This window comes from Sinocyclocheilus rhinocerous, unplaced genomic scaffold (assembly GCF_001515625.1).
Source record: "Sinocyclocheilus rhinocerous isolate Xijiao unplaced genomic scaffold, SAMN03320098_v1.1 scaffold1232, whole genome shotgun sequence".
Lineage (NCBI taxonomy): Eukaryota > Metazoa > Chordata > Actinopteri > Cypriniformes > Cyprinidae > Sinocyclocheilus > Sinocyclocheilus rhinocerous.
In genome coordinates, this window is record NW_015657490.1 from 42,501 (window position 1) to 52,718 (window position 10,218).

The 10,218-nt window shown below is 39.3% G+C and overlaps 2 protein-coding genes across 3 annotated transcripts in view; one reads left to right on the forward strand and one right to left on the reverse strand.

The window, feature by feature from the left end:
• Positions 1–10,218, reverse strand: part of LOC107721045 (heat shock 70 kDa protein 12A-like) — a 15,036-nt gene that overhangs the window by 4,443 nt on the left and 375 nt on the right. The window lies entirely within an intron of this gene.
• The window catches only part of LOC107721062 (uncharacterized), a 33,053-nt gene continuing 26,800 nt past the window's right edge, over positions 3,966–10,218 (forward strand). The window contains exons 1-2 of one of the 2 annotated variants that reach the window (XM_016528918.1): positions 3,966–4,035; positions 5,994–6,028. The gene's annotated coding sequence lies outside the window, so the exon portion shown is untranslated. The remainder of the gene's footprint in view (positions 4,036–5,993; positions 6,029–10,218) is intronic. The other variant, XM_016528919.1, reaches the window with a different exon arrangement.

The following is a 10,218-nucleotide window of genomic DNA, read 5'->3' on the forward strand; positions in this document are numbered from 1 at the left end:
CGAAGTAGATTGGTCTATCGAAGCGATATCCCAATTCGTCGGTCACCGACGTGACTGGGAGTGACCGACTGAAAGGGAATGTCTCGGTTACGTATGGTAACCCTCGTTCCCTGAAGGACTCTGAAGGTAGAAGTATTATTCTGGATGAGTACCATCTGTACTCATCTGTATCTCAACTTAATAAATGACCAAAGACCATTTACCCTTTGTTTCCTAATAAATGACAACTCTTTAGTTCTCAGAGCTGCAGGCCCCAAGCATTTACCCAAAAAAGGGCACAATGTGTACAACTTTAACAGCACACCATGACAAGAGATGGAACGTCTCCCCTTATAGGGTTTTTAAGTAGACAGCCCACTGCTGGTGGTCTTGGCAATTGCAATGGTTCCCTTTTTCTAGAGCCTAGCTATCTGAGGATAGCTATTTGCCAGCTCAATTATTGCTCCCCTGCCAAGGGTTTTAAGTAGCGTTCTCCTTGAGCCTCGGCCTAATCAGTGCTGTCTCCCCTCTCAGGTTTGTAAGTAGACAGCCCACTCTCTGTGGTCTGGGCAGTTTCAGTTGGTCCCCCTTCTGGTAGCCCCTTCCTAGGTACATAGCTATCTGAGGATAGCTATGCGCTAGCTCAGTGATTGCTCCCCTGCCTAGGGTTTTTAAGTAGCGGTCTCCTTGAACCCTTGCCTAGACCGTGTTATCTCCCCTGCTAGGGTTGTAAGCATATAGCCCACTCTCTGTGGTCTGGGCAATTTTGAAGGAAGGTCTTACCTGGCTATCTGAGGCTAGCTGTATATGGTTTATCTTGGTCTATAAGCCTTTCATAAGACCCTTAGGATATAGCTATCTGAGGATAGCTGTATTCTAGCTCAGCAGCTACTCCCCTTACTTGGGCTTTAAGTAGCGATCTCTTTGAGCTCCTATCTAGAGGTTTTCTAGTTTGCCTCTTGCTATCTTGTGTATCCAGGCTAGTATTGCTCACATAGCATAGATATCTGAGGATAGCTGTGTTCTTAACTTTGGTTTGGATTTTCCCCTTTATCTGAATTGGGTTCTCCATTTCTGCCAAGTTATGTAAGCGGTCCGAGGCGTCAGTGGCTTGGCCCCTTTCTGAGGAAAGGTTAGGTGAATGTCTGTCACCTCCTTGGTCTCTCATCAGGTGGATAGGCATGCACCTCGGCACGGCATAGTTGGCATTTCATTCCCCATAGTGTCCGCTAGTGGACGCAGCGTGAGTTCCCTAGAAGGGGAACGTCTCGGTTTACGTATGTAACCATGGTTCCCCGAGAGGGAACAAGACGCTGCGTCCCCTCGCCATGCCTTCGGCCTGCCTGTTTACATCTCCTACAGACAACTAAGTTGGTGACGTATTCAACAGGTGCCCTTTTACACTTCCAGGCAACCGCCTATGACATTACGGGCCAATAGGATTGGCATTGTTTCACACGTGCTTCAGACACCGGTCATGCTGGCAGCATTCCCCATGGTGTCCGCTAGAGGACGCAGCGTCTTGTTCCCTCTCTGGGAACCATGGTTACATGCATAACCTGAGACGTTTTTTATGTATTGTGTAGCTTATTGTCAATAAAAAAAAAAAAACATCAGTTTGGACACCACAAAACTAAACTGCATCTTATTTCTGCACTTGGAATCTAATATTGTGAATCAGGTACTTGTTCTCTGCAGTCATTCAGAGAAATGCGTCATATTCAGGGCCAGAGTGGGACTCATTTTCAGCCCTGGAGTTTCATGCCTTAGACCGGCCCACTTATTTTTTATTTTATTTTATTTTACTGGCCCTTTTAAGTGCCACCTTTGCGCTTTGCGCTTTCTATTATCTATTTTTCATCTATTATTTTTTTCTCGCATATCTGCAACAACTCATCATTAGGGTTGCCAATTAACTTCAGAAATGGAAAATAAGGGACAATTGTGATTCTTTAAGAAAATAGTGTTTATTCTTGTAGAAAATAAGTGTTTGTTCTTTAAGAAAATAAGGGACAGAATAAGGGACGCTCCAAATATTTGTACTGTACCATAATGTATGTCTGCCTGCAGTCAAATAGTTATTTTGCTTAACCTATTCATGTGCAATTATTCTAAAAAGAATTTTAATGTCATACAAAAAATGTTCCGGGCCTGGTCATATTTGCTGCATTTACATTTTACATTGTGACCTCAGGTTAATTACATGCATTTTCAAAGTATAGAGCATGTATTTAAAGCAATACTTAAAAAATAAAAAAGTTATTTAAAAGCAAACAATGAATGCCCTGAGTATACAGATTTTATTTCGATGTAACTGAAGTATTTTTATTTTGATGAATTTCTTCATTTTTAACACAAAGAGAGCTTTTGTGTTTAGGACATGTTTTGTCCCTTATCTTAAGAATCAGTGACCATTTAGAGATTGTGTGAACAGGATATGTTGGGAAATACCTGTAGGTTAATCAGTTCTGATCTTCCAGGGGTGCATTTCCCAAAAGCATTGTAAGCCAACTATGGTTACAAGTTCTGTTGATATCAACATAGTTTAACATTTTATTTCGATGTAACTGAAGTATTTTTATTTTGATGAATTTCTTCATTTTTAACACAAAGAGAGCTTTTGTGTTTAGGACATGTTTTGTCCCTTATCTTAAGAATCAGTGACCATTTAGAGATTGTGTGAACAGGATATGTTGGGAAATACCTGTAGGTTAATCAGTTCTGATCTTCCAGGGGTGCATTTCCCAAAAGCATTGTAAGCCAACTATGGTTACAAGTTCTGTTGATATCAACATAGTTTAACAATTTGGTGTTTCACAAAAGCATATAGTTCCAACAAACATTCGCAACAATGTCGCAAACTAAGGTGGTTGGAACTATAGCTCTCGAGCTGCAGTTAGAAGCATATAGTTTATTGATAAAATGATGTGGAAATAGATCATGCCTTTGTACACAATAAGCAAGCTATGTACAGTCTATATCTTTCATCCCATATAAATATGTATATACATTTTAAATATCACAAACATGACTAAATAATACTATATAATTTAATAATTAAATAACTATATGTGCATACACCTGCATATAAGTCATAGAACAGAAGAGTATTAATAATATGATTTTAAACAGATGAGGAAATAAAGTGGGTTGAATCCAAGTAGCAATAAAAAATTATAAATACACAAATAAATTGTTTAGGTTAAGTACATCTGTCTCTGAAGGAAAAAACCCCCCAGCAGTGATTCTATTTTAGGCCTATTGTTAAATTTAAAGCATTGCACAATACTCTCATTATTAAAAAAGATCACTATTAAATGTTTTAGTGTTTTCACAACTTTTCTAAAGTGTTTCATTTAAATGGATACATGAATATAAAACCGTTATATTTTTTAAACGTTCTTAAAACATGCAGATTGCATTATATTAATACCCAAATAAAATGTCCCACAAAAGTATATAATAAATAAAAAAAACTGCCCATGGTGGAAGCTTGTATGGGGCCACATAATCTTTCATTTTCTGTGCGTTTTATTTGACATAAGTCGGCGCCCATGCACAGGTGTACTGACAGTGATATTGATATATTTTTCTAATTACTGAATGATTTGGTCTGGTTGCATTTTGGTACTGTCATGTTGTTTTTAAAACATCTTTCCAATGTACAGGTTACGTTATATTAACACATGAATAAAACATCTCAAAAAGTTTTGCTTTCATGTTGACACAAGTGATACTTGTATTTTTTCTTTCTTTTCTTTTGAGAACTTAAAGAAAACATACCAGTTTGGTATTTCCACAACATTTCTAAAATGATTTATTTTGGTTGCATACCAGTTTCTAAAAAATGTACTATAACATTACCCAAATGCAACCAAAATACAACATCGTGAAATGTAGTAAAAATGTTTTGTGTTTGCTGGGGAGGTACACTTAGATTTAGAAAAGAGAGGGGCAGGGACTTCAGCTCTCACTGTGCACTGCTCCTCTATAAAGAGCTCCAACCTGAGCCGTTCAGTCCTACACATATCTTCAAAAAAGTCACACAACTCTTGTGTAAGTACCTGATCCCCTACAATTCATACACTTACTATATATTTTTTAATAATCTTACTTTAACTATTGATGTTTTGTCGCAACGTGCACTTCAAAAAGTTTCATGCTGTGAATTTAGTGCTTTTTAGGCAAATTATCATAATTGTTTAATTTGAACAAGGTACGTTCATTGTTATTTTCCTCCCTATTAAGTTATGTTTATATTTTGGCATCTTAGGAGAGTAGGCTATTACTGGAATGAATAAGACTACATAAATTATGCTTGTGTCGCAATTTGTGATGATCATTAGTTTTCTAATGCCATTAATTTATAGTTAATTCTGTGAACCAGTTTGATTGGAAATGGGCCATATCTGCCAGTACATTTAATTTATATTTCAATGGTTGGTTTAATATGTTGATGTTATTACACAAATCTGTTATTCAATGCATATTCAACGGTTACATTTAGTTTGTGTCATGTCAAGCACCCTTTATTAATAAGCTGAATATAATTAAAACATTGGGTTATCAATGCATTAAAATATTGGATGTATGTTGTATATTAGGTAACACTTTATTTCGATAGTCCACTTTAGACATTCTATTAACAGCAAGTAACTTTGCAACTACATGTCAACTAGCAGTTAGTAGAGTATTAGTAAATGGGCCATATCTGCCAGTACATTTAATTTATATTTCAATGGTTGGTTTAATATGTTGATGTTATTACACAAATCTGTTATTCAATGCATATTCAACGGTTACATTTAGTTTGTGTCATGTCAAGCACCCTTTATTAATAAGCTGAATATAATTAAAACATTGGGTTATCAATGCATTAAAATATTGGATGTATGTTGTATATTAATTTAATGTTATTTTACTGTTTATATTTGCAATCATGCTTTTTATTCTTCTAACGCCCTTTGAAAGGACCGAAGGTGCTTGGACGCTTCTCAGTGTCACATAGTTCTACAATTCTTGAACCTGTGAATGTAATGTACATACGTTTTTTAGTCTGGTTCTCACGAGAGCACTTGGAGAATTGGTTTGCTACTCACACGGCACATAGTAAGAATAGTAATAATAGTATCATTGCACTTTATTTAGTGAGTTTATTTTTCAAGTACCATTATATTTTAAAATGGAAAAATTAGTAATAAATAAAAATTAAATTAATTTATAGTACATATAGTACTTACAAAAAAAATTGAATGCTAATATTTAGATTTTAATTTGTTTATATTGTACTTTTTTTTTTATTAGAATTTTAAACATTTTTAAACCTAAAATCAGCAAGCTTATATTTTTGCGGGTTGCTAGTGTCGTGGAACAAACAATGGTCTTTTTCGAAGTTGTCAAAAAAGCTCAAGAAGCAGAGTTCCAGATGTCAAAATAAGACTTTATTGAACACTGCAACAAAGCCGAGATGACAGCCGCTGCATCGGAGTCTTTGTCTGTCAGCTCATCCGTTTTATACCTTTTTCTCTTACCAAAGTTGGTAGTTCCGGTTTTTATTATGGCTATGCCTATCTGGTTTGCCACAATTTCTAATCAGTGGAATTTGGCCAGATCAGCCACTTTTACTCCCATGGCCATTTTTATTAATGGTGGAATTTGGCCAGATCAGCCACCTTCATTCTGCTGCCAATAAGGTGGTCACATGAGACATTCATCAAATCTGTTTACTTGTTCCTGTCAACTTCTGGGAATAACCCAGATAAATGTCATATAGTTATAATCTAATTGTTTGCATGTTTTTTTTAATTAATTTTTTTTTTTCTTTTTTCTGTTTTTGTTTCTTCCCAGGCACTTATGTGCACCCCTGGTAATGCATCCTGTTGCTGTTGTTTTTTGTATCTACAGATATTCCACTATACAGTAAAAATGTCATATAGTCTCATATCCCGAAACAATTATAATTTAATTGTTTGCATGTTTTTAAGTTTTTTTTTTCTGTTTTTTTTTCTTCCCAGGCACATTGCTCTCAGACTGGGACCTTCATTATCAGGTAATTTATGAGTGGGAATGAATGGGTGATTCTTACAGTGTTTATATGGGGCTTAACTCCCGTGGGAAGGTGAAAATATGTTGTGGCCACAAGATCATTTCGTCGAGAAAAGGAATCCTTCTCTCTTGGCCACGAGTTTAATGTGCAAACAAATCTGCGTGACCATAGCAGAAAGAAAGCTGTTTTGTTCACAACTATTGTCGTGGGCCCTCCAGGAAAAGGATTATTACACAACCTAAAGGTCAATTAATCTTACTGTGGAAGTGATGTGGCTATTCGGACAAAACAAGACCAGTTTCTGGGCAAGCTACTCAAGTTTCAGAGAAAATAGCTAATTCAACTAGAAGCTACAAGTTTGCTATATTTAAGCTATTTTTAAGCTGTAATTAGACTGATTACACGATTGTCCAACACATTCAACTCATCTTATATTAACACACTCTCAGAATCCCTTGTGGTCACTTTTTAACACACACTATACCCCTTTAGCACCATTTTTCAACATACAGGGAACTCCATTGCTTTCAGTGAGAAACCTTTGATGTCATACACAGACGATGAAATTATATGTTGGGGTGTGATTTTCAATTTAATCAGCCAGTATAATTTTATTTACATTTACTTATTTTAATTGACACTATTTAGACATGTTTGAGCATGTAACCGAACTCCACCCCTAAACCGACCCATTTGCATGTTATATAATATAAAACACAAGACATAAGAGGTAGATATGACTACAGACACACAAATATTCCAAATGTTCTGAGGCCAAGCAATTGATTTGTGTGAGGAACACTGTCTTCATCCACCATAAAGTTCAGATCCTGTGCACACATTAAAAAATTGCTGCACCAGAAGTGTTGTCAGCAAATAAACTGCACAAGCTCTGATGACGACACAGCGGTTTCACAATGTTTTTAATTGCAATTTTAACAAACAAAGGATACAATAACAGACAGCCTTTTAAACAATAAACAAGTTACAGAATGATAGTTCGCCAGAAAAATTATATGAAAGTAATTAACTTAAAGAAAATATTTCCTAAGAAATGGAAGAGAAAAAAAGAGAAAGCACATAAATGAAAATGAAAGCATAATCGGAAAAAATATTAAACATGGCACAAATTCTAGATGTTTTTTTTTATATATCACTTGTTATTTATTAGTTTAACATTGTAGTTAAATACAAATTCAGTTGTTGTTTGAAGATATTAAAGAGGGGGGTTACTTTTTGTGTATTTACATTCATGACACTCCCAAAACAAATGACCTACAGTTTCAGATAAAACCTCACAAAAAGAGCAGGATCTGAATTTCAGACAACAGATATCTTTGAGCCCCTATTATTGTTCCTGAAGACCATACACATTTCCAAAGAGATGGCCTTGAAAACTATAATAAATTCTTTCCTAGATACTGGAAATTATCTCAAAACAAAATCAGAGTAGATGAATAAATTACCATCATCAAGCAGCTGTTTCAGTAACATTACTTAATTGCTGAGCCAGTTTTAAAGAAATGTCTCCGGTTACGACTGTAAGCATGGTTCCATGAGAAGGGGAATGAGACACTCCATCTTGGATTGACAGTATGGGGAAACCCATCAGCATGACCGGTGTCTGAAGCATGTGTGAACTCGCTTCAATTTCATTGGCTGGCGACAGTGCGTGATGTCATTAGTGGAGTGCCCGGAAGTACAAGAGGGTGCCCGTAATACACCTCTTCAACTTTTTTTGTCTGAAGGAGACATGCAGGCATGCCCAATGGCCTAGCAATGAGACACGGTGTCTCGTTCCCATTCTCTGGGAACCATGGTTACAGTTGTAACCTGAGAAACTCCCTTTCGAAGTGGAACTCAACACTGTATCTTGGATTGATGCTATGGGGAAAAAAACCCCACTCCGCTATGCCGCAGGATTGCCTGCCACACTAAGTTAGAAACATGCACAAACACAGTGAGCATAGCATACATTTACTCAACACCCTTATCTACCATGAATATAGAAGATATTCTGGCTCCTATGCCTTGAAAGCAAGGAAAGTCCCAGACTCTAGAATCTTCCTCCCTCCCTTGCGGGCTACCACAGTCCTAAAGGTGAGGCTTTATGGAAAAAGTGGGTAAGCTGTAAGAGTGTGCTTTCACTCATGGAATGCCTGCCACAGGGAGAAAAATTTCACAATTGACTTGATTTCTCATACAAAAAGCTGACCCATGAACATTTAAAGACATACACAAATTAAAAAAAGACAACATGTAAACCTCAAAAACCTATTAAATCTCAAATATATAGATATAAAACCATCATAATATATATTGAGCGGTATAAAACATGTGTCCTGTGTGACAGTGTCACAAGCTAAAAGGGGCAGCTTGCCAAAGGGAGCCTGCAAAAAAGCCCTGAGCGGCTACCGGCTCTGATGATGCTGCCTCCCCAAGGGGAAATCTTAGCACAAGAGAGGCTCAACTCCAAAGGAAGCCACAGGAGGGCTAACCTTACTTAAGACCCTTAAGTCTGGGGGAGGCAGCCCGAACACTGCTTTTTTTTTTTTTTTTTTCCTGATTTAGAAAGGGGAGTAGGAGACCCTCTTTCTTTTGACCCGTTCCTCGAAAACCCTGAGGAAGCATGTAAAAATGGATGCTTTTATGTCTGCACTCTCACCTCCAGCTTACAGTACTGGAGGGGGGGAACCTAGAAAGTGGTTAGACAATGTACTCGGTTACTTACGTAACCTCGGTTCTCCAAATACTGAAGCCTTTTAAAATAACGCAGTGTAACTGCACGGCCATTGGCTCGTGCAGTGAATTAAAAACAAACCAATGGCGACAAAGCCCGGCAGAATGGGCGGGGCATCTGGCTATATAAGCGGACACTTCGCCATAGGATCCTCAGGTTACTTCGACTGAAGCGACGACCGAGTCGTGCAGCTACATAGCACGGCCAGCAACGCAGTACTCGTTCCCGTGTCTCAGGGAACCGAGGATAAGTTAGTAACCGAGTACGTTCCCTATCAATACTCCACTCGTACTGCGTCTGCTAAGATGCTATGGGGAACCAGTACAGCACCGCCGTGCTATGCTAGAGGAATGACTAATACTTGAACTTGCCCTGAGCACCAATGGGGCCCAGAGGGACCAAGTATTTTGGAGGGAAGCCCCGCAGGAGGCAATAGGGCCAAACATTTCATTTGGAAAGTCTCTGCTTCGTGATCAGAGACCCTTTGGTGCGGTCACCGAAGCATACAAAATGCTGTTCCGACTGCCTGAACGGTGCAGGAACGCTCAATATATATAATTTCAATGCCCCGGGGGGCAGAGTAAATTCAGCTCTTAGTCCTGCTCCGAAGGAGGAAGCGGCGAAAGAGCTATTACCTGTGCTCTGAACTGAGTCGAGAGCACTTTAGGTACATAACCATGCGGCAAAAGAGCTATTACCTGTGCTCTGAACTGAGTCGAGAGCACTTTAGGTACATAACCATGCCTCGGCTTCAGGACGACCTTGGAGTCGTTGGGCCCGAATTCAAGACAGGTGGGGCTCACCGAGAGCGCCTGCAGATCTGCCATATGCTTTACCGATGCTAACGCGAGTAGCAGAGCAGTTTTTAGCACCAGGGGACGAAGGTCAATGGACTGTAGCGGCTCGAAGGGAGGGCTCTTCAGAGCCCTCAACACCGTTCTGCGCAAGGGGCCGTACACCAGGCGGAGAAGACAGACCATTTAAGGGCATAGTGCCGCCTCGTAGAGCTCTAGCCTGAGATATTGCATTTAGCCACGTTCTCGGGGAGGTCCACAGGCTCCCATCAAGAGGCCAGAGGTGCAGAGCCCACAGCTCGGGCTGGGGGTGCCATATCGTTCTGTTCGCCTGAGAGAGGAGGTCTCGTCTCAGGGGAATGGGCCACGGGGCTGCTGAGAGCAGCCGAGACAACTCTGCGAACCAGTGTTGGTCTGGCGGTTTATATATGACACCACTATCATGCTGTCTGAGCGGACTAGCGCGTGGTGTCCCCTTAGGTCTGGCAGAAAGGTGCGAAGGCCTAAACATACTGCCAGCATTTCCAGGCAGTTGATGTGAAGCCGACTCTCCTCTTTTAACCAATGGCCAAAAGCCGGTTTGCCATCGCACAGCGCTCCCCAACCCGTGTTGGAAGCGTCTGTCGAGACCACCTTCCTTCTGCAGACCATTCCCAGGG